This window comes from Macaca mulatta, chromosome 9, assembly GCF_049350105.2.
Source record: "Macaca mulatta isolate MMU2019108-1 chromosome 9, T2T-MMU8v2.0, whole genome shotgun sequence".
Classification (NCBI taxonomy): Eukaryota; Metazoa; Chordata; class Mammalia; order Primates; family Cercopithecidae; genus Macaca; species Macaca mulatta.
Genome location: NC_133414.1, coordinates 135,016,154 through 135,025,631, shown reverse-complemented (window position 1 = coordinate 135,025,631; position 9,478 = coordinate 135,016,154). Strand labels below are relative to the sequence as shown.

Below are 9,478 nucleotides of genomic sequence, written 5' to 3'. Positions count from 1 at the left end.
CTTGAGTTACTTATCAGCTTAAGAAGCTTTTGGGCTGAGACTATGGGGTTTTCTAGATATAGGACCAAGTTGTCTGCAAACAGGGATAATTTGACTTTCTCTCTTCCTGCCTTTTCTTTCTTTCTTTTACCTGACTGCCCTGGCCAGGAATTCCAATACAATTTCATTATTCACCCAAAGGTCATTCAAGTGCAGGTTATTCAATTTCCACATAATTGTATGGTTTTGAGTGAATTTCCTAGTCCTGATTTCTCATTTGACTGCACTGTGGTCTAAGAGACTGTTATGATTTCAGTTCTTTGCATTTGCTGAGGAGTGTTTTGCTAATGTTTATGTGATCAATTTTAGAGTATGTGCCATGCAGCAATGAGAAGAATGTATATTCTATTGTTTTGGTATGGAGAGTTCTGTAGATATCCATCAGGTGCACTTGATCTAGTGCTGAGTTGAGGTCCTGAATATCTTTGTTAGTTTTCTGTCTCGATGATCTAATATTGTCAGTGAGGTGTTAAAATCTCCCACTATTACTGTGTGGGGTCTAAGTCTCTTTGAATGTCTCCAAGAACTTGGTTTATGAAACTGGGTGCTTATGTGTTGGGTGCATATGTATTTCAGATAGTTAGATCTTGTTTTACTGAACCCTTTAACATTATGTAATGCCCTTGTCTTTTTTTTTATCTTTGTTGGTTTAAAGTCTGTTTTGTCAGAAACTAGGATTGAAACCCCTGCCTTTTTCTGTTTTGCATTTACCTGGTAGATTTTTCTTCATCCCTTTATTTTGAGCCTGTGTGTGTCACCGCATGTGAGATGGGTATCTTGAAGTCAGCATACCAACAGGTCTTGGTTCTTTATCCAGCTTGCCACTCTGTGTCCTTTAATTGGGGGCACTTAGTCAATTTACATTTAAGGTTAGTGTTGATAATGTGTGGATTTCATCTTGTCCTCATGATGTTAGCTGGATATTTTGCAGACTTTTTACATGTGGTTCCTTTATAGTGTCACTGGTCTGTGTACTTCAGTGTGTTTTTGTAGTGGCTGGTAAATGGTCTTTCCTTTCAATATTTAGTGCTTCCTTTAGGAGCTCTTGTAAGGCAGGTCTGGTGGTAACAAATTCCCTCAGCATTTACTTGTCTGAAAAGGATCTTATTTCTCCTTTGCTTATGAAACTTAGTTTGGCCAGATATGAAATTCTGGGTTGGCATTTCTTTTAAGAATTTTGAATATTGGCCCCCAATCTCTTCTGGGTTGTAGGATTTCAGCTGAGAAGTCCAGCATTAATAAGATGGGCTTCCCTTTGTATGTGACCTTGCCTTTCTCTCTGCTTTTAACATTTTTTCTTTCATCTTGACCTTGGAGAATCTGAGGATTATATGTCCTGGAGATGATCTTGTGAAGTATTTTACTGGGGGTTCTCTGCATTTTCTGAATTTGAATGTTGGCCTCTCTAGCTAGGTTAAGGAAGTCCTCATGAATGCCATCCTGAAATATGTTTTCCAAGTTGGTTTTATTCTCATCTCTTTCAGGTGCACCAATCAGTTATAGATTTGGTCTCTTTCCATAATCCCGTATTTTTTGAAGGTTTTTTCAGTTCCTTTTTATTCTTTTTTCTCTATTCTTGTCTGCCTTATGTCAGAAAGCTAGTCTCCAAGCTCTGAGATTCTTTCCTCTGCTTGGTTTCTTCTACTATTAATATTTGTGACTGCATTATGAAATTCTTGTAATGTATTTTTCAGCTCTATCAGCTAAGTCATGTTCTTCTTTATATTGGCTATTTTGTCTGTCAGCTCCTGCTATGTTTTATGATTTTTAGCTTCCTTGTATTGGGTTACAACATACACCTGTAGTTCAATGAACTTTGTACCTATCCATACTCTGAATTCTACTTCTGTCATTTCAGCCATCTCAGCCTCAGCCCAGTTCTGAACCTTTGCTGGAGGTGATGCAGTCCTTTGGGGGAAAGAAGGCACTCTGGCTTTTTAAGTTTTTGTCATTCTTGTGCTGATTCTTTCTCATCTTTGTAGGCTTCTACCTTCAATCTTTGAGGCTGCTGACCTTTGGGTTTTTTGTTTGTTTTATCCTATTTGATGACCTTGAGGGTTTGACTGTGGTATAAGATGAATTCTGTCAACTGGCTTCATTTTTTGAGAGATTTTAGGGGGCCAAAGCTCAGATTCCAACTCCTGGACTGCGTTCTCTAACTCTGGGGGACTTGCATCAAGCCCTGCCATTGTCCTGTGGCTCCTCATGGTTTAGGGTCCACTGTGCTGGCGAGTGCTATGGTGTGGCAGCTGCAGCAGAGTGCTGGTGGATACAGGGGTTCCTGTCTCCCTGCAGGTGCTAATGGCCAGAGAATGCCAGCAGGGGTGGCTGGAGGCTCCAGTTGGGTGGTCCTGCCCAATGAGGAAGAACAGAATCAGAGACCTACTTAAAGAAGCCGTCTGGCCACATTTTCATAGAGCAGCTGTGCTGCACTTAGGTACCACTTCTACCCTCTGGTTGGCATGAAGGCTGGAATGGCTAAGTCACCCAAACAGCAAAGATGGCAGCTCGCCCTTCCTTCTGGAAGCTTAGTCCCAGGGAGGTTTCAAAACTCTGTTGGCCCAAGAACACTGGCAGGGGTGGCTGGAGACTCCAGCTGGGAGGCCTCACCCAGAAAGGAGAAACAGGATCGGGGACTCACTTTAAAAAGAAGTCTGGCCGTGTTTTTGTAGAGCAGCTGTGCTACGCTGGGGAATCCCTTCCGCCCCTGGTTGGCTTGGACTTTCCAAAGCCCAAAGGTTGCTATGGTTAAGTTGCCCAAACAGCAAAGATGGTGCCCTTCCCCCTCCCCCAGGAGCTCCAATTTGGCTACCGGTGGCTGGCTGGAATTCCAAGCCAGTGGGTCTTGTCCCGTGAGGTGCCGTGGAAGTGGGGCCTGTAGATTGTTGCTGCTCAGCCCCCTGGATTCAGCCTTTTTCCTAGGAGTATATATGGGTTGGGGTGTCTCACCTCCCAGTTTGCTGGAGTTGCATTTGCTTTTGCTGGGATGCCCAGAAAGCCATCTAGTATCTAACGCTCTCAAGTCTCCATGTATCCCCTTGTGGGGGCTCTGCTCAGACTCCCTGTAGCTCTGTGTGTCAGTCAGACTGAAGGCCCTGGTGAAACGGGTTCACGACAGCATCTCCCAACCCAAGGGTTGCAAAGATCCATGAGACAAGTGTGGCTTCCTGGGGTGACACACTCATTCACCACTTCCCTGGGCAGGGGAGGTTCCCTTGGCTCTGTGTTGCTCCCAGATGGGCCATTTTCCTGCCTTGATTTTCTCTGTTCTCTGTGGGTTGAGTTGTTTCCTTGATTATTCCCAAAGCAAGTACCTGCATGTTTCAGTTGAAGGTGCTGTATTTACTTTCTCCTTCCATTCGTTTCTGTGAGAGCCACAAACACTAGCTGCTTCTAGCTGACCATCTTGGCCACCTCCTGTTAATTTCTTTAATTTTTTTTTTTCACAGTTCTAGGAGGCTGGGAAGTCCAAGAGCCAGGCACCAACATCTGGAGAGGGTAATCCTATGGTAGAAGGAGGAAGCAAACATGTGAGACAAAGAATAGTGGGCCAAACATCCTTTCAGTAGGAGCCCATTCCTGTGACAGCTCACTCTTGCAATAATAGCATTAATCCATTAATGGGGGATCTGCCTCATGAATCATGTCCTAAAGACCCCATCTCTTAATAGTGTCACATTGGGGATCATGTTTTCAACACATGAACTTTTGGGGAACACATTCAAACCACAGCTCTTGACTTCTCACTTTCCTCCATTGACTGTCTTTTTTCTTAAGAATGGGCCACACTTTCTTGTGTTTTGTCTATCAAGTAATTTTGGATTATGTTCTCAACATTGTGCATAATATACTGTACAGATTCTGGATTTTTTAAATTGATTTTTTTTTTTTTAAAGAAAACAGTTAACTTGGCAGAAATAAAACTAAAAACTCACTCTGTCTTACCTGCAATGAAAAGTTGTTCAAATTTCAATTAAGTTATTTTAGCTGAAATGTCTCCCCCTGCGCATGAATGGGTTGGTGCTCAAAATAGTGCATTCAGAAGTTCCCTGGGCTATTTTTGTCCCTTATCTTTGTTGACTTTTATTATATTTAAGTACACAAAACATTAACATGGTTACTTTCCATCTTCTCTATGCCATTCCTATCCAATTCTTGCAGGTAACCAATCACATTTTATTTTGATTTCTTTCCTCTATTTCTTTGCAAAGATAGGCCTGGGAGGCCACGTGTGGTGACTCACACCTGTAATCACAGCACTTTGGGAGGTCAAAGCACGAGGACTGCTTGAGCCTAAGAGTTTGAGACCAACTCTGAAATCACAGCAAGACCTCTGTCTCGAGAATTTTTTTTTTTAATAGGTAGGCACGGTGGTATATCCCTGTAGTCCCAGATACTTGGGAGGCTAAAGTGGGACGATCATTGAGCCTGAAAGTCAAGGCTGCAATAAGCTGTGATTGTGCCACTGCACTCCAGCCTTGGCAACAAGGCGAGATCCTATTTCAAAAACAAAAGAAAATAGGCTCATGTATTTAAACTCCCCCTTCCTTCTTATACAAAGGTAGCATTATATAAATTTTTTTCACTTTACTTTTTCCCCCTGCATAAAGTATATCCTGAAAATCACTCTGTATCACTTCATAGAAATCTTCATTCTTTTTTGTGGCAGCATAGTACTCTATTGTGTGGATGTACAATATTTAATTCAATCACTCTCCTATGTCTGGACATTTAAGTTTCCAACATTTTAAAATGATTCTGAAATAAAAAATATTGCGTGTTTATATTTCTGTATTACTTAACACTTATCTTCAGGTTAAAAATCTTAGAAGCAGGAGCAGAGTCAAAAGGCCAATGCATATGCAATTTTGTTAGATATTGCCAAATTCCCCTCCATTAAAGATTATACTTGCTGAGAGAAGCAATTTTCCATGTGCCCTTAGTATCCCTTTGCCCTTAGTATGGCAATAATAAAACCCTGACTGCTCTTTACACCTAAGTTATTTCTTAGGATGATGTTTCAATAAGCAATCTTGAGAGATGAAGTGCAGTGAGCAATTTTCAGAAATGAAATCATGTCTTCCTCCAGACAGAAAGCAAGCTTGCTCCTGTTTGCTACAAACACAGTGGATCTTGCAAAACAAACAAACAAACAAACAAAAAACACAGTGTTTCTGTTTTGCAGTGCAACTCCCTGAGTATATAGGCACCAATCATGGGCCCCCTGTGTCATCACTGTGGGAGTAAAGGAATGGGAAATAGAAAAAGCCAACATGAAGCTGTGATTATTGCTTTGCTGTGAGTAATAAAGTCCTTAGTCTCTGACCCAGGAGTCTTACATCTTCTGCCACTAATCATGAAAGAGTAACAGCTTCTAACTGATTAGCTTGTGAGTAAGCTAAGTACACAGGGTAAAATCTCAGACCTTATATAGTTCATGACAGTTTTGGTAATGATGATGATTAAGATAGAATGCAGTTGCTTTCTAGAAAAGAAAGAACAAAAGGTCCTTGTGGGCCGAGTTAGGATACTCAAAACTACCCAAGACCTAGAAGCAAATGCTTTTGTCCAAGTTGTAGATAGGTGAAGGGTAAAAGTCCACCAGCATCCTACTTGTTAAATTTTTATTGTCTGAGTGGTAAGAGGCAGGATTGAAACAAGCTGCCTAAATGGCAACTTGGTTGCTGCTTCTTTGAGTGGGAAGAGGAAGGAATGTCATCAGGACAAAGAGACAGCAATCCCTACTTACCCCCAGCTGATAGGCAATGTGGTTGTGGCTACTATGTCACCAAGTGCCCAAAGCTCAAAGAAGTGGTGTTATCAATGAAGATATACAGCTTGGGCAGAGGTAAAGCAGTTCATTTTGTGTGCCTGAGCAGGCAGTTGCTTGCTTCTATTTTTTTTCAGACATGGTTTCGCTGTGTCACTCAGGCTGAAGTGCTGTGGAACGATCTTGGCTCACAGCAACCTCCGCCTTCCAGGCTTAAGAGATCCTCCTAGCTGGGACCACAGGCACACACCACCATGCCGGCTCATTTTAGTATTTTTTGTAGAGATGAGGTTTCACCATGTTGCACAGGCTGGTCTCCAACTCCTGGTTTTAAGCAATCTGCCTGGCTCAGCCTCCCAAAGTGCTGGAACTACAGGTATGAGCCACCATGCCCAGCCTGAATCTTAAAGTAAATCTTGCTTCCTGGCACTCAGTGACTCTGCCCCTTTGTGCCACCTTTTGCCTCTCTCTTTACCTAAACTTTAGCTGCTTTAAGGAAAAAATTGAGTATGCTGAGGAACTTTGCAGAGGAAAGGGATTCAAACTTTTATTGCTCTGTTGGGTACAAGTACTCATGTTCGGACTAACCTGGTTTTTGGTGTCACTGCCATTAATTATAGGGGGCAATAAATGAGCCAAAAAGCAATCCTCATCCCCAGTGGAGATGAAGCCAACTTTCCTCACATACAAACATATACCCTGAAGGGGCATGTGTCACTCCTATTAAAGATTTGTTGTTAAAGTTGATTTAAATCACAATTATATTAGACTGGTTAAGTCACATAGGCAGTGTCACTGAATAAGTTCGGTTTCAGTTGTCATCATTCCATCCCTTCTGATCCTCAGAGAAGCAATGACATTGGTAGTAATGCTTCATGCTGGAATAGTCATTCTGCTTTGAATTCAGGGTAAGGCTACTTGACCCACCTCACCTTACTGGCTGTTCTTTCAGTGCTGCCACTTAGGGCCCTGGGCATTGCATGAGGTTCTTGCCTTACCTCTTAGGTCTCCTGACTACCATATAGGCTGCAAGAAGTACCCAGCACCTACTTCCAATTTCAGCCTCAGCTAGATTTTCCCATGCTGTTCCTAAGAGAGCTTTCCATTTACTTTGATATAGATTCCTGTTCCAAACATGTTAATAGTCCTTAAGGGGAACTGTATTCATCCGGGAATAAGCAGAAAGAGCAAGGTGACAACTCTGAGTCTAAATACCCTGATATCTAAAATGAATGACATCCTCAAAAGGACACTCAGACATCTTAGAAAATCTGAGATTCCACCTCTGCCATCCCCAGTATCTTTAGAAGAAGGCTTTCTCCTCTAGTTTCCTTCACAGTATTCTATCAACTTAGCAATAGGGTTCTGTAATTGGTAACAGAAATTGCTAACAGTCTAGCTGCCAAAGCCCAGCTTTTCTTAATCACAGCAATGGCAAGTAAAACTCCACCCCCAACTACTTTTGCCCACCTTTTCCCTTCCTTACCAATTCATATAGCTAAGCTTTCTGAAACTCTAGTTACAAAAAGAATTTCACCTTTAAAAATACCTTGGATGGCCAGGCACAGTGGCTCACGCCTGTAATCCAGGCACTGTGGAAGGTCCACATGGGTGGATCGCTTGAGGCCAGGAGTTTGAGACCAGCCTGGGCAACATGGTGAAACCCCATCTCTACTAAACATACAAAAATTAGCCAGGAATGGTAGTGCACGCCTGCAGCCTCAGCTACTTGGGAGGCTGAGGCATGAAAATCGCTGGAACCCAGCAGGCAGAGGTTGCAGTGAGCCAAGATCACGCCACTGCACTCCAGCCTGGGCAACAGAGCAAGACTCTGTTAAAAAAAAAAAAAAAAATTGCCTCAAACTGTTTCACCTTTGCTTTGCCAGCATGACTCATTCATAACCTCTGCAAAAATCTCACTTCTAGTTGCTGAGATGGTCTAAAACATGTTATTTATAGTTTAGTGGACATTTAATAAATGTTTGTCCCTTGGCCACCAAAAATTCATGGGCCTGTGAAAACGAACTTCCTATTTTACCCTCTGATGAGGTATCGCTCACACCCATTTCAACAACTCCTCCTACAAAATAGAGGTCCATATAAAATTTATAAGATAATGGCTCCCTTTTTAAAAACTCAACATCAATGTTACTTGCAGTTGAATCATTTTTAAGTCACCAGTCTTATCTTCCTATTGAATTTTTATAAAAACATCATAAAGGTATCCTAAAATGTGAGCCAGATAGTCAAACACTACTATATCTTGAACTAATCTGACAATATCTAGTGTTTATTTCCCCAAGATTACTCTGTTCCTGGTATTGTGAGGTTCAAAGCAATTACCAAATCTGCTGAAAGTGGGTAGACCTAGAAGAATCATCAATCTCAGTAACCCTAAGAACCACCAAAATGTCTGAGGAAAGAACAAAGCTACAAGATCCATCTCTGCTAATGAAGGATCTGCCTATTATCCACCTCTGCTATTTAGAAACAATGATGTAATAGGTTTTAATTCCGTAGTTTCTGAAGCTTTCAACACAACTTTGGAAAAAAGCAGTTCCCACAGATTTCCACTGCTTTCTCACTGTGTTCTTACTTCCTACCACTGTTATATGTTTAAAGTAACTGTAAAGATAAATTTATAATTATAAATTATTATAATTTATAAAGTAATTATAAACAATTTAACAGTTTAATAAGAGGGCTTTGTATTTTAAGGCTGTTACTCATTCAATATTCACTTTATATTTGTGTACCAGACAATGCATTAAATGCTGGGGATTCACATGTAACTAAAGACAGCTGCTGCTATTTAAAAAGCTCACACTTGATTTGAAGAGAGAAAGTGAGAAAACTAAAATGTCCACAATAAGTAAAGAAAAATATAATTAAAAATTAATAAAACTTACCTTTGGCTGTTCATATGTTGTGCAGAAGCCCCATTAACCTCACTAGAGAAGGCATCAGGTTCAAGAAGCTAAAGAAGAAACCCAGAGCCAGCAAATGAGACATGGGTTTTATCAGGGGCTTACATACAGGGGAGAGGCCAGTGGCGGCAGACTAGACAACATAACTGCACAGCCCAGTGGCAGGGGCTGGGCATGAAAACTACAACTGCCTGCAAAGACATGCAGTTTATACAGCATTTTCACTTAACAATCTCCCCATAATGACCTCTACCTGGCAACCTTCATCTAACTCAAAACTCAGGGCCTCAATCCCCTGTGCTGCCCAAGTTCCGCGGGAAAGGCCGGGGCATCAGATGTTTATCATAAATAATAAACGAATCTCCAGATTGGCCACGCCCTGGATTCCCTAGCTCAGAACACACATTCAGGTACATCTGCCATGCAGGGTCATTGTAAGGGCATGCTTAAGGTATTGCTGTCAGGTATATTTACACTACATCATTGTATGCTGTATATAAAAGCACGGCTATCAAAAGTAAAACTGGTAAAAAGGACTCTATGGCTTCCCCTTAACCTGCAACCCAACAGTACAACATATTCCTGAAGGGAGGTTAATAAACTTACCTCAAAATTCTATCATTCTGCATAAAGATGGGTTATTTCTGTAGGAAACGTGCAATATTACAAATGAGTTGACAGCATATTATGTAGAATTTTTGATGAGTTACGTCTTCTGAAGGTGCAAGTGCCATGAATGCAT

General features: G+C 41.5%; 1 long non-coding RNA gene across 3 annotated transcripts in view; it reads right to left on the bottom strand.

Annotated features, from left to right (window-relative positions):
• Window positions 1-1,592: 1,592 nt before the first annotated feature.
• Window positions 1,593-9,478, bottom strand: part of LOC144331360 (uncharacterized) — a 12,055-nt gene continuing 4,169 nt past the window's right edge. The window contains exons 2-4 of one of the 3 annotated variants that reach the window (XR_013398445.1): window positions 8,719-8,786; window positions 2,989-3,543; window positions 1,593-2,390 (exon numbers count right to left, since the gene is read on the bottom strand). This is a non-coding gene — a long non-coding RNA (uncharacterized LOC144331360). Of the gene's footprint in view, window positions 3,544-8,718; window positions 8,787-9,478 lie in introns of all 3 variants that reach the window. The other 2 variants (XR_013398444.1, XR_013398443.1) reach the window with 2 other exon arrangements.